The 13,922-nt window shown below is 38.3% G+C and overlaps 1 protein-coding gene across 4 annotated transcripts in view; it reads left to right on the forward strand.

The window, feature by feature from the left end:
- STPG2 (sperm tail PG-rich repeat containing 2) overlaps positions 1-13,922 on the forward strand; it is a 619,397-nt gene that overhangs the window by 237,952 nt on the left and 367,523 nt on the right. The window lies entirely within an intron of this gene.

The following is a 13,922-nucleotide window of genomic DNA, read 5'->3' on the forward strand; positions in this document are numbered from 1 at the left end:
CATTGAGAATATGGAAAATTGGGGACTCTTTTGTATCACAGTGGAGGTATAAGTTCATATCAGTGATTCTAAAGGACAGGCTGGCAGAATGTTTCAAATATACATCCCATTTAACCTTAAAGTTCTACTTCTGTGATTCCTCTATGAAATAATTGATGATATGCCTAAAGTTTTACACATCAAGTATATTCATCCAAGAATACTTAAAATGAAAAGTTTTAAATATATTAAATGAAAGAAAAATAGGTAATTCTGATGTATAAGCTGAATAGAGTCCTATGAAAAATTTTAAAATGGTAATATCGTTTAAACCTGATAACAAGATAGGATTAATTTGATCAGTCATTCAACAACTATGTACTGAGAGCCTCTTACATATTAAGCGCTGTTCCAGGGACTTGTGATAGAGCAGTGAACAAGATATAAACAGTGTTTCATGGAGCAAAACTTTAGGATCGAGACATTTAATAAATAAATGAATCAATAGATCAATAGGTTGATAAATGAGGGAAGGAAAAGAAAGAATACCAGATGGTTATAAATGCTGTGGAGAAAAAAGGAAGAATGGGAGTTCATTGTGGATTCTGCATCAGTTTAAAAAGTGTTGTCAGTGAAGAGCTTACTTGGAAAAGAATATGTGATTAAACAACCTTAGGCTCAAGAAATATTTTGTTTTGCTTTTCAATTTTTGCTTTCTCTGTATGAACATACACTGTTTTATAGTAAGCAAAAATGATTTAAAAATTTTAATAAAACAATTGAAATTTAAAGCATAATTTTAATTAAAATCAATATTTAAGTTAATAATAGATTAAACAATACATAGTATAAATATAACACTTGTAGGCTGAACATAACAAATACTGAGACTGTTTTTGTATAGAAAGCGTAGATAATTTCCAATGAAAATAGCGTGATTTATGTATCACATTCCTACGGGAAATTATTTTAGGAAACAAATATAATTCATCTTTGAAGTTAATTGAACATATCCTATGAAGATATTTTTGTTCACTTTTTCAATAAATATAAGTGGTACCTTTGATATAAAAATCAGTGTAGTGTGAAAACTAATTATTTATTCTATTATCTCAGTGGTTTGTAATATTATAGCTTCAGAAATACTATAGAGTTTGTCAAAATGCAGTTCATCCCACTTGCTGAGTGCTATTGCAATAAACATGTAATTTTTTGGCTTGTTTTTCTGTAGCTTCCAGAAATACTTTTGGGTTGTGAAAATGCAGTATAATTCTGAGTATAGGCAAAAATTGATCAGCTCAATATTGGAGACTTGCTGAATTTATATCATTATTAAAAATTTTATTACTGAAAGTAAGCTCACTTTATTCGATTTGCTCTCAAATCATTTTTGTTTCTTTGGGTCCTTCATATATCAGGTAAATTCTTATCTATATACAATTTGAGAAAGATCAATGTATTTACTAGGTGTATCTTAAAGGTAAAATTACCCTATATGTAGTATACAGAAAATGAATTTTCTGAGTCATTCACTTTTTGTATACTAAAGAATCTTTGAAGACTATGGGAAAAGCTTCATTTGAGGAGAAATTAACTATGTTGGGGGAGGGGAAAAAAGGATTGATGCAAAATATTTTAGAACAGAAAGGTTATCAGAGTCAAAATCTGAAATAGAATGGTAGCCTTAAAGCAGAAAATGGACTTTGTTTATTTCGGTGGAAGGTAAGGTGTAAAGAATAACTGAAAATGTATAGATTTTATATAGAGAGATAATACAAGTATAACTCCTTTTTTGTGCTTTGCATTATTGCACTTTACTGATGCAGCTTTTTTTTCTTAACAAACTGATGCCCTGTGGCCACCATATTGAGCAAGTCTATCCATACCATTTTTCCAACAGCATTTGGTCACTTCCTGTCTCTGTGTCACGTTTTGGTAATTCTCACAATATTTCAAGATTTTAATTATTATTATATTTGTTATGGTGACTTGTAGTCTGTGATCTTTGATGTTACTATTTTAATTGCTTGGGGACATCATGAACTACACCCATATAAGATGGCAAACTTAACTGGTAAATGTCATGTGTGTTCTGACTGCTCCATCAACTTGCAGTTCCCTCTTTCCCTCTTTCAGGTCTCCCTATTCTTTGATATGTAACAATATGGAAATCAGACCAATTAATAACCCTAAAACAGCCTATAACTGTTCATGTGAAAGGAAATGTTACATCCCTCAAGCTGGAAATGATCAGGTTTAGTGTGAAAGGCATGTTTGAAAGCTGAGATAGGCTGATGTGACATAATATTGTTGCCTGTAATCACTATGTTATGCATTAAATCTCTATGACTTACTTATTACTTTTAAGTTGTATACCCTTAAATAACATCTCTCCTCTTACCCCATTCCCAGTCCCTGGTCACCACCATTTTACTGTTGTTTTTTTTTTGGTGTTTGACTTTAGATTCCACATGTAAGTGATATCATATGGTATTTTTCTTTCTCTCTCTGATTTATCTTAGTATAATGTCATTGAAGACCATCCATGTTGTTATTACAAGTGGCAGGATTTCCTTCTTTCTTGTAGTTGAACATTATTCCATTGTGTGTGTGTTTGGCATGGGCCACATCGTCTATATCCATTTACCTTTTCATGAGCACTTAAGGTTGTATCCATATCTTGACTAATGTGAATAGTACTGCAATAAATATGGAGTGCTTGTAACTCTTCAATAGTGGAGCAGCTCTTTATTACAGATTTCCTAAACACAGAACGTGACACTACAAAGCATTCAACATGTACAGTATATAATAGCAAGCTTGAGAAGTACATAGTGGCAAATTCTCATGGAATCTAAAATAAGTATAATAAATCATATGGATTTATAATTGCATATATATTTTTTTTAGTAGATCAAAGCACTATGTATTAAAAAATGTTCACATTTCATCTGTAACAACAAAATATTTTGCTTATTAAATGATATGGTGACTTCAAGGAAAAAACAACTGTTTTATAAATTTATATAATCCTCAGTTATAATTCATGAAAATGTTTAGCTTCGGTGAGTGAAGTGAAATTTGCTCAGTCGTATCCAACTCTTTGTGACCCCATGGACTGTAGCCCACCAGGCTCTTCTGTCCATGAAATTCTCTAGGCCAGAATACTGGAGTGGGTAGCCTTTCCTTTCTCCAGGGGATCTTCCAAACATAGGGATTGAATTGGGGTTTCCTGAATCACAGGCAGATTCTTTACCAACTGAGCTCTCAGGGAAGCCATTGGACCTTCCAATCTGAAGAAAGCTAATCAAATTAAATATTAGCAAAAATGTGTGAAAATTTTAGGCAAATATAATACAGCTTTAAGTGGTCAGGCTTGCCTTCTAATGGAAGTTGTCTCAACAGTTAGGAGGCTTCTTATTACAGGAGGTCTCTATCCATGAGCTGAATGACTTAACTTTCAGGAATGCTTTGGGATGTATTTCTGCAGAGAGTGGGAAGTTGGATTTGAGAAACTTTAAGCCCCCCACCCATTTTCACTGTGTCCAAGTCTAATAATTCTCTAGATTATGAGGAGGCAGCTAGTATAAGGGCTTCCCAGGTGGTGCAGTGGTAAACAATCTACCTGCCAATGCAAGAGATGCAAGAGATGGAGGTTCACCCCTTCGGTTGAGAAGATCCCCTGGAATAGGAAATGGCAACCCACTCTAGTATTCTTGCCTAGAAAATCCCATGGAAGAGGAGTCCAGTGGGCTACAGTCCATGGGGTAGCAAAGAGTCAGACATGGCTGAGAACGCGCATGCATGTGGCTAGTATACAAGAATGTAAATTATAATGTGATTATAATGAAATTATTTATGAAGGAAATTTGAATTTATAGAGAATAAGGGTAAATAATACCATCTCTAATCTGTATTCAAAATTTTAGGAATTTTTTCCTAAAGACATCATATTAAATATTTCATTTTTACCCATGTAACATAGGTCTAATTCCATTTTTATCACTAATGTCATTGACAATAATGGGTCTTGACTAGGAATCACTTTTAGCAAGAACAGTAATTTATCAACACTTCATAGTGTCAACAGACACTTTTCAAAATACTTTGTATATATTAACTAATTTAATTTTCACAACAATCCTATAGTCATCACACTTTACAGAAAAAGCAACCAAATCTTAGCTTATGTTACTTGCCTAAGCTCTCACATTTTGAAGATAGCAGGCATTCAAATATAAGATATTGGCACATGGACCTGTGCTTTTAACTACTGTTTTCTAAGTATAGTTTTAATTAATAAATTGACATTAAATGTATAAATCCTTTGGTTATTAGTCTGATTAGCATGAATTCTTTCTCATTCCATGGGGTTTTTATATACCTGTGTATAGAAATATATAAATGACCAAATAATTTCAGAACATATAAAGGTGAGTCAGCTGTAAGATAGAGATTATATTAATAGTATGACGTAGGTCAGTCCCTAGGCAATAATTCAACTTGACTTTATAAACAGAGTTTCTGAGGATGATAAGCAGCCCCCTGATACAGTTTTAAGTGTAGACATCATCTTCATTTCCTGGTACATTTTGCATTCCTTTGTATATAAGGGAAATGTATTTATAACTGAAGGATGAAGGAAAATCTCAGGGGAGAAGAGGATTAGAAGAAAAGCAGAAGAGAATGAAATGTACGGTGATGCATCTGTTCTCAATATGTTTCTTGGACCAGGTTTTAGTTCCTATGGCAAGAGGAGTAAGAACTAGAAATGAGATTTTCATGAAAGATAGGTAAGATCTGGAATAAAGGCATTTCTAGAAATATTTAAAAAGCAACTTGAGACTCTAGGTCCAAGCAGTACTACTGCTTTAGGGACCAAACTGTGATAAAATGTCAACGTGTTGTTGAAGACACCCTTCTCCTTCAGGGAGTATTTCATTAGGATGGGAAGGTCGAGCAGGATCTGCATTGTTAACAAGCACCCAGATTAAGTTTAATGCAAGTGAGTTAGGATTTATCATTTCACAATATGTCACAGTTATCTCATTTAGGATTCACCATATGTTTTTTTGAGTATGGAATTCTTACCCACATTTGTAGGTCCCCGCTCAAGCTAACAAAATGAGAGTGTTCCTATTCATTCTATTTGTTTTGCTACATACTTCCACCTTGGGCCTTTAGACAAACTGAAGCAATGCCAAGAAACTTAATATATCAATATTAAGTCAGGTTCTCCAGAAACAGACCCTGAGATAAGAATTCAAATTATTTATTAAGGAGATATCTATGAGAAATTGGTAAAAGATTGGGAAAAACAGGGATCGGAAGGGGTGGAAGCCCAGCAGCAATGCAGTCTGTGGCAAAGTCCTACAGAGGGTAGCCTAAGTTTAGCCTGATCTCCAAGGGAATGGGGGCTTCCCTGGTGGCTCAGACAGTAAAGCATCTGCCGCAATGCGGGAGACCTGGGTTCGATCCCGGAGTTGGGAAGAGCCCCTGGGGAAGGAAATGGCCACCCAATGCAGTATTCTGCCCTGGAAAATTCCATGGACAGAAGAGCCTGGTGGGCTACAGCCCATTGGGTCACAAAGAGTCAGACATGACTGAGTGACTTTCACTTCACTTCAGTAAGTTCTTACATTATGATAGACATCACGATAATCACTTTCAAAGCAATGCCTAATTTGAGACTCCAAGGGGATACTTGCAATGCAAGCTATACCTAAAAGCTGTCCTGTTCAGAAGCAAATGCACTGACACTTTCATACTTGTACATCTATCAGCCATTGATTAAGGGCTGCCTTGGGGGCACATAAAATCCCGTGTACATCTGGATTTCTGAGCTTATAGGCAAACTGGGCTCCTGACAGCATTCTTCTGAAAAAGAGTCATAGATGCTGGCTGCTGTAAGGAAAAGCACACAGTAGTTGGAAATGTGTAAAATGTACTAACAACAAGCTGAGAAATCTGGACGGAGCACTGACATCATCAGCTCACCTGAAGTTTATTTTTTATTTTTATTTTCATTGACTTAACTATCCTTTTTTATCATCAGGTTTTTTAGAACTTATCTTTAATTGGGGGATAATTGCTCTACAGTGCTGTGTTGGCTTCTGTGTACGACAACGTGAGTGTACATACACCTCCTCCCTCCTGAGCCCGCCTCCTCTGTCTCAGCCGTGTGTGTCCTCACACAGCCCCAGGCTGAGCTCCCGGTGTTACACAGCCACTTCCCACCAGCTCTCTCTCATATGCATGGGCGTGTGTATACACCAGTGCTACCCTGTCAGTCTGTCCCACCCTCTCCTTCCCCCTCTGTGTGAAAAATCAACAAATATTGGAAGATTGTACTTTGGCCATCCACTGTGCTGGATACAGTGACTTTGGAAATGCAAAAAGAAATTCAATGTAATCAAATACTTGTAAGCTGAGTTAATTCACAATTTCTCTTTTTTAAGTTTTTTTTTTTTTTAAAAAGGACTGGACCTTTAAAGGAATTGAACAAAATGCACCTTAGAAAGTCCAAAATTAATAACCTAAACATGGGGTTTGCTAGACTAATTCATTGTTTGACATTTAAGATAAATATAAAAAGTATTTCTGTTATTGCATTTTATCAGAATACTGTAAGTTATTGAAGTAAAGCAAATTATGTCAGCAAAAGTAATGGAGATTGTAACTGGACAGACTTTGCATTTTATGGTGCCAATTATTTGATATGTTTCTTTCCTTCTTCATTAATGCATTCATTCTTCCAATAAATGTAGTGAGCAGCTAATTTGTACCAGGCAGTACCTAAGAGCTAATATTTATATATTGTGATAATTAAGTGGTGTATTTGTTGTTCTTTCTTGAGCACATTCTGTTGAAAGCAACTTGATATACTAAGATAAAAATAAACTAGATTCTGACAGAATGCATTCTAATTGGGGCTTATTTATGAGCTAAGTGACCCTAAGCAAGTATCTCATTTTCCCCTTCCTATTCCTTTAATATGAGTATTCATCTCATTCTTAATGTGACCAATGTAGTCCTTATGTATGGGAAATAAGAGCACCTTTGATTAATTCACAAACTGTGACCAATATCTTTAATTCATGTTTTGTTTTTTGAAAATTTTGTTTGGTCTTCATGTTATACATACAAATAGTCTTCTTAAGGTATATTATTGTTTATGATGTCTTATGGGTCTAAACATTATACATTACTAGTGTATTTGTTTTTTATTGCTATATATAACAAATTACCACAAACTCAGTGGCTTAAACCAAAACCCCTTTATTAAGCCCACAGTTCTGTTGGTCAGAAGTCTGGACATCTCATTGAGGTTATATGCTTAACCTCTCAAAAAGGTTAAAAAATCAGTGTTGGTGAAACTAGACTCTTATTTGAAGGTTCCAGGGAAGTATCTGTCCCCACATTCATTCAAGCTGTTGACTGAATTAAGGTCTTCATGGTTTTAGGACTGGGGTCCCTGTTTCTTTGCTACAGTCAACCAGGGGGCACTCTGAGCTCTGGTTGAATGCAACCTGCCTGCCTTCCTAGGCACATGGCTTCCTCTGTCCTTAAGCTAGGAGAGGCATGTCAAAATCTTACTGTGCTTCAGATATTTGACTTCCTCATCTGCCACTAGGTAGAGAAAACTCTCTACTTTTAAAGGATTCACCTGGGGTACTCTTTCTACCCCCTTCTGATGTCTATGTCAGAAGCTTTCTCTGTCTCTTTTATACTTTAATAAAAGTTTATTACACAAAAGCTCTGAGCGATACAGCCTCGTCTCTGGCCCTGGATTGAATTCTTCTCCTCCAGAGGCCAGGAACCCCGGTGTCTCTGCATGATCCAGCAACAACCTTTCATCTTGGGGGCTCATCTGGGATTCTTCACGACAAGGTAAGGATGCTTGGAGCTCTAGTTCTTTGTTCTCCTAGCGGACATGTTTCCTGCTGTACTTCACTAACTCTGTTAGTGAATGACATGCCCTGCGTGAAGCAAGTGAGGAGCCCTGCTCTGCGGTCCCGCGGTAATCTCATACGGCTTATGGCAGAAACCTGTCAGAGGTTTATACCGACCTGCCAATGCCAAGAGGCACCTAATGCCTCCTTTGGACTGAGCAGAAATGGGCAAAGTGTGCGCACCAAACTCTCCTTTCTCGGTCAAGCTTTTCGGTCTCTTTGACCATTTCATAACTCCTCAAAAATTAGAAGTACTAACCTAATCTATCGGATCATAGACTTTCAAGAGACTTATGATCTGTTACTGCATACTATGACTTAGGTTCCCAAACTTGGATTGGTAGTCAGGAAGCACCTAGCCTCGCTTGGCATGGAAATTTTGGAAACTAGATGGAGTTCTAGCTCCAAGAGCATCTCTGAGGTAAGGTTACTCAGATTGGAACTACAAGGGATTTTTTTTCCCCCCTTGGTAATGCTGGCTCTTAGTGGATAAGAGGAGGCTCGTACTGGTGTGGTGACGCTTGGAAGGAACATCTCAGTTTCAAGTTCGTATCGGTCTTATTGTGGTCAGGAATATACTCAGGGTTGTGCACAAGCACTCAGGTGACGAATGTTTCCCCCAGCGGTTTAGCCTGGGAGGCATTCCGGAAGGCTACTCTGATTGCACCCCGGGTGGCATCAGAGGCAAGCAAGGTTGTAACGGTGAGGAGCTGGACGTCAGTCAGGGATGCCATCAGGCCTACCCCTGGTGCATCTCTGCCCGTCTCGGTGGTAGGACAGGGAGGGACGAGTAGGTCGCCTGCGTCGGTAAGGGACAGACTAAGTCTGACCAGGGAAGGACAAGCTTTGGTGAAAAGTCTGTCTACAACCCCATCTAGAGCAGGGAGGGACGCCTCCGGTAGAAAGATGGCGCTGGTCGAATTTTTCTCTCTTACAGATGAGAGCTAACAATTCCAGCCTCATTCCTTTGAACTGTATCCTTAAAAACTGGGATAGATTTGATCCCCAGAGCTTAAAGAAGACACTCCTGGTCTTCCTATGTGATCCTGCATGGCCACGGTATCCATTGGAGGATGGCGAACGGTGGCCGGTTGGAGGATCTCTTAAGTATAATACTGGTTTACAATTAGACCGGTTCTGTAGAAAAAAAAGGGAAATGGGTGGAAAAATGTGTTGCCCTTTTTCTCTCTGCAAAATATGCCAGACTTATGTCCTAAGGGTATAGATTTGGGTGTGACACCTTCAGCTCCCTCCTGTCCTCCTACTTTGCTAGATGAGATGAGGACAGGAGACAGATACAGAAAAGCATGTTTCTCCAATCTGTCCCTGAGATCATATGCATAGAGCAGGAAGAGAGACTGAGGAACCGCCACACAAGCTGTTGCCTCTTCATGAAGCACCCACCGGGAGAAATAATCAGACTATGAGAGTTAACAAGCCTTTTTCTTTCTTTCTTTCTTTTTTTTCATTTATTTTTATTAGTTGGATGCTAATTACTTTACAATATTGTAGTGGTTTTTGTCATACATTGACATGAATCAGCCATGGATTTACATGTATTCCCCATCCCGATCCCCCCTCCCACCTCCCTCTCTACCCGATCCCTCTGGGTCTTCCCAGTGCACCAGGCCCGAGCACTTGTCTCATGCATCCAACCTGGGCTGGTCTGTTTCTTATCAAGAAATACAAAAAATCGAGGAGGATCTGGGAGACTATTTAGAGGACCCAGAAAATTATATTAGCGCTTTTAAAGGTGTTACTCTGCTTTATGACCTTACTTGGAAGGATGTGATGTATATCTTGGGACAAATGCTGACTTCCAACTCAAAGACTCAAGTTTTGGGAAAAGCGGTTGCTTATGGAGATGGATGGTTTGGTATGGAATCAGTAGGGAAGAGGGAGGACAAGATAACCACCCTCCCCACTGGGAATCAGGTGGTCCCAGCTGCAGAACCAGACTGGGACTACAACACAGTGAAAGAAAGATGGGATCAGAGTCATTTTGTCAGATGTATTCTTGAAGGACTCAGGCAGGCTCATGCTTTAAACTATGGCAAATTGGCAGACATAGAACAGGAGGAGAAGGAAGCTCCTGGTAAATTCCTAGATAGACTGAGAGAAGCCCTTCGCAGATTCACTGAAATTGATCCAGAAAGTGAAGAGGGAAAAGTGATCTTAAGGGATAGATTTCTCACTCAGTCGGCTCCAGATATCCGCCGTAAGTTATTAAAATGGGTGTATGGACCAAATCAGTCTTTAGATAATCTGTTTCAATAGGTTCAGACAGTCTATTATGGAAGGGAATATGAGGAAAAGAAAGAAAGGCAGAAAAGGACAAAGGAAAAGGCGGAAGCCCTCTCAATGGCTATGAAAACTGTCCTTAAACAGCCTGAGAAATGCCCAGAGGGACACAGGTGAAAAGACACAGGCTTGCTATTACTGTGGAAAGGAGGGGCACCTCAAACGGGATTGCCCTCAGGCATCTAAGCTGCCCCCGGCTCCATGTCTGCAAAGGACCACACTGGAAGAGAGACTGCCCCCAGAGGCGTAGGTTTCAGGGGTCGGACTCTCAAGACAATCAGGACTGAAGGTGCCCGGGGGTCCCCACACAAGCTCCCATCTTAATTACACCTGAGGAACCCGAGGTATTAATAACTGTGGAGGCCAATCCATTGATTTCCTTTTAGATACTAGAGCAACTTACTCCGTGCTTACTGAAGCCCCTGGCCCACTTTCTTCCTGATCCGCCTCCATAACGGGACTGTCTGGATGAGCCAAAACATATTACTTCAGTGTATCTGTCAGTTGTGACTAGAATTCGGTGCTATTTTCACACGAGTTTCTGATTGTGCCCGAGTCTCCCTCACCCCTTTTGGGAGGGATATACTGAGCAAGGCCCATGCTTCTGTTTTCATGAGTATGGAGCCTTCCCCTTTTCTCCCTTTAGTTGAACAAAATGTAAATCCTAGAGTATGGGCTGATGGTAAATCTGTGGGTCGAGCACAAAATGCTATTCTTGTAGTTGTCAAGCTCAAAGACCCACACTTATTTCCACATAAGAAGCAGTATCCACTGAAACCTGAGGTTAAGGAAGGATTAAAACCCATCATTGAGAATTTAAAGGGGCAGGGACTATTAATTCCCTGTAACAGTCCATGAAATACTCCTATTCTGGGTATAAAGAAATCAAATGGTAAATGGAGACTAGTTCAAGATTTATGATTAATAAATGAGGCTGTAGTTCCTTTACACCCTGTGGTGCCTAATCTTTATATTCTATTGTCTGAAATTCCTGAAGGAGCCAAAAAAAAAATAATAATAATAAAATAAAATAAAGGATTCACCTAATTGGGTCAGGTTCATCCAATAATCTCTATGTTTTAAGATCAACTGTTGTTTAGTTTCTAAGTTGTGTCCAACTCTTTGTGACCCTGTGGACTGTAGCTCTCCAGGCCCCTCGGTCCATGGGATATTCCAGGCAAGAACACTAGAGTAGGTTGCTGTTTCCTTCTCCAGGGGATCTTCCCGACCCACGGATTGAACCCACATTGCCTGCATTGGCATGCGGATTCTTTACCACTGAGCCACCAGGGAAGATCCATTGACTGGTACTTCAGTTACATCAACAAAAATGTCTTCATGGTAGTTGACAGATTAGTGCTTGTTTGGTTAACCAGGAGATAGGAATCTTGGAATGATATATCCAAAATTCTGCTTATCAGAATTAGTTTACTCAATTATAGTGAACACTTTCCTCAATTTTTCCTTCTTTTGATGCCATTCTATCTCTAATTTATTTGTATATAGGAATTGAGATTTCTCCATTAGCGCTGGTTGAGACATTTTAGTTATTTGATTTTTGTGTTTTTTCCCCTTCCATATTTCACTTGGGTTTTCAATTTTAAATAGTGACAGTGATTGTTCCGCACTTGAAAACGATCATTCAGTTGTATTTTAGCTTCCATTGTTTCTGTATAGAATCCTAAATATTGTCCATCTAGGTATTGCTTCCTTGAAGATAATGTATATTTGTTCTCAGGATAATTTAAATATGTTTCTTTTTCTTTGGTTTTTCAACAGTTTTACTATGATGAACCTAGATATGCTTTTCTATATATTTATCCTGATACATGTCTACACTGTTTTTTGAGTTTATGCTGTGATGTCTCCCCCCTGCCCCAAATTTGGAAAGTTCTGTCAAACAAACAAATATATTTTTTGCTTCCAGGAGTTTAAAGGCAGAAATGGAAAATAGGTAGAAGAAAATATTAAAAATGTATAAACAAAGTTATAGATTATTTTTAAGTAAGTTGTAAATATATTGAACAAATTAATGTTACATGATCATCTTAACCATTTTAAGTGTATAGTTCAGTGGTATGAAATACATCCATTTCTTCAAGCATTATTGCCACCCATCTTCAGAACTCTTTCCATCTTGTAAAACTGAAACTCTGTACTCATTAAACAATTACTCCCATTGTCCCTTCCCCAGCATCTACAAATCTGAGAGTTGAGGGGAGATGGATGTCTTCCCCAGTATATACTACGGGCAAGTGAATCTTAAAGAAGAAAGAAAAAAGAAACAAATCTGGGGGTTTGAATATGAGCTCCATCTGTTGTAATTTTAGTTCTGAGTAATACCAGCTATATCACTGGCCAGATTACTAATCCTGGGTTCCTGTCTGGTTTACGTGTTCATCATAGCTTGTGTTGTCTTGGTGGTTGAAAGAAATCAGAATGCACCAGACACAAGTTATACTAGTCCTTGAAAGACCATTCCAAAATGAAAAGAATGTTCTGAGAATAATGTGATATTAGCGTTAAGGTTGGGGAGAAGTGTAAGAATATAGAATACTGAGTAAAGTGCATTTTCTTGATTTGAAGATGCCACAGAGTGCCCAGCACAATCAATAAGCAAAGTCATATCATGAGATTTTGTGAAAATGAGCATGAATAGAATTTCCTACAGTGTTTTGGAAAAGGGAAAAGAAGAGTGTATACACAATGTCTAAACATTAGAATGTTTTACAGTTCTCAACAGCAACATTAGAAGCTTTGAGACTGTGCATAATGCCTTTCAAATGCTCAGAGAAAATAATTTCCAATCCAGAATTCTCTTCTCACCCACAGGATCAATCTAGTATGAAGGTTAAAAAAAGAGGTTTTCAGATATACAAGTTCTCACCAAAATTATCTTCCCTAAACACTTTTTCAACAAATTACCAGAGGATGTGTACCCCAGGCAAGAGGGCCATGAATGCAGAAGACATAAGATACAGGATTCAATACAGAAAAAGGGTGAAGGAATTCCCAGGACATTGCTGCAGATAAATCCTAGAAGGCAACCAAGTATCAGACCTAGCAGAAGGGCAAAACAAGAGTAGTGTCTCCAGGAACAAAATGAATGTTATAAGTTACCTGTTGTGCTTGACTATAGAAGAGTTATAGATGATATTTTACATTATTGACAGGGTCTGTAGACATGCTAAGATCTTCCCTGGTGGCTCAGATGGTGAAGAATCTGCCTGCAATGTGGGAGGCCTGGGTTCAATCCCTGAGTTGGGAAGATACCCTGGAGGAGGACATGACAACCCACTCCAGTATTCTTGCCTGGAGAATCCCCAAAGAAAGAGGAGCCTGGTGGGCTGTGGTCCATGGAGCTGCAAAGAGTCAGACATGACTGAACAACTAAGCACTGCACAGATAGGCATGCTAAATACATGGAAAAGCAAAGAAGAAGGAAAAGTTCTCAAAGAACTTAAAATGGAGCAGGAAAGACAATGAAATGAGTGGCACAGCTATGAACAATACTTGTATATTTGTAATATAAACACTAAATTTCAGTTTTAAGTGGTTCTACTTATTATGTCTAATGATTACAACTTTTTGGGCAGAAATTATGATTTTCAAGTTTCAATTTAACATGTTGAAAAGTGAAAGTGAAAGTTGCTCAGTGGTGTCCAACTCTTTGCGGCTCCATGGACTATA

The sequence above is a fragment of the Cervus elaphus genome, chromosome 17, assembly GCF_910594005.1.
Source record: "Cervus elaphus chromosome 17, mCerEla1.1, whole genome shotgun sequence".
Lineage (NCBI taxonomy): Eukaryota > Metazoa > Chordata > Mammalia > Artiodactyla > Cervidae > Cervus > Cervus elaphus.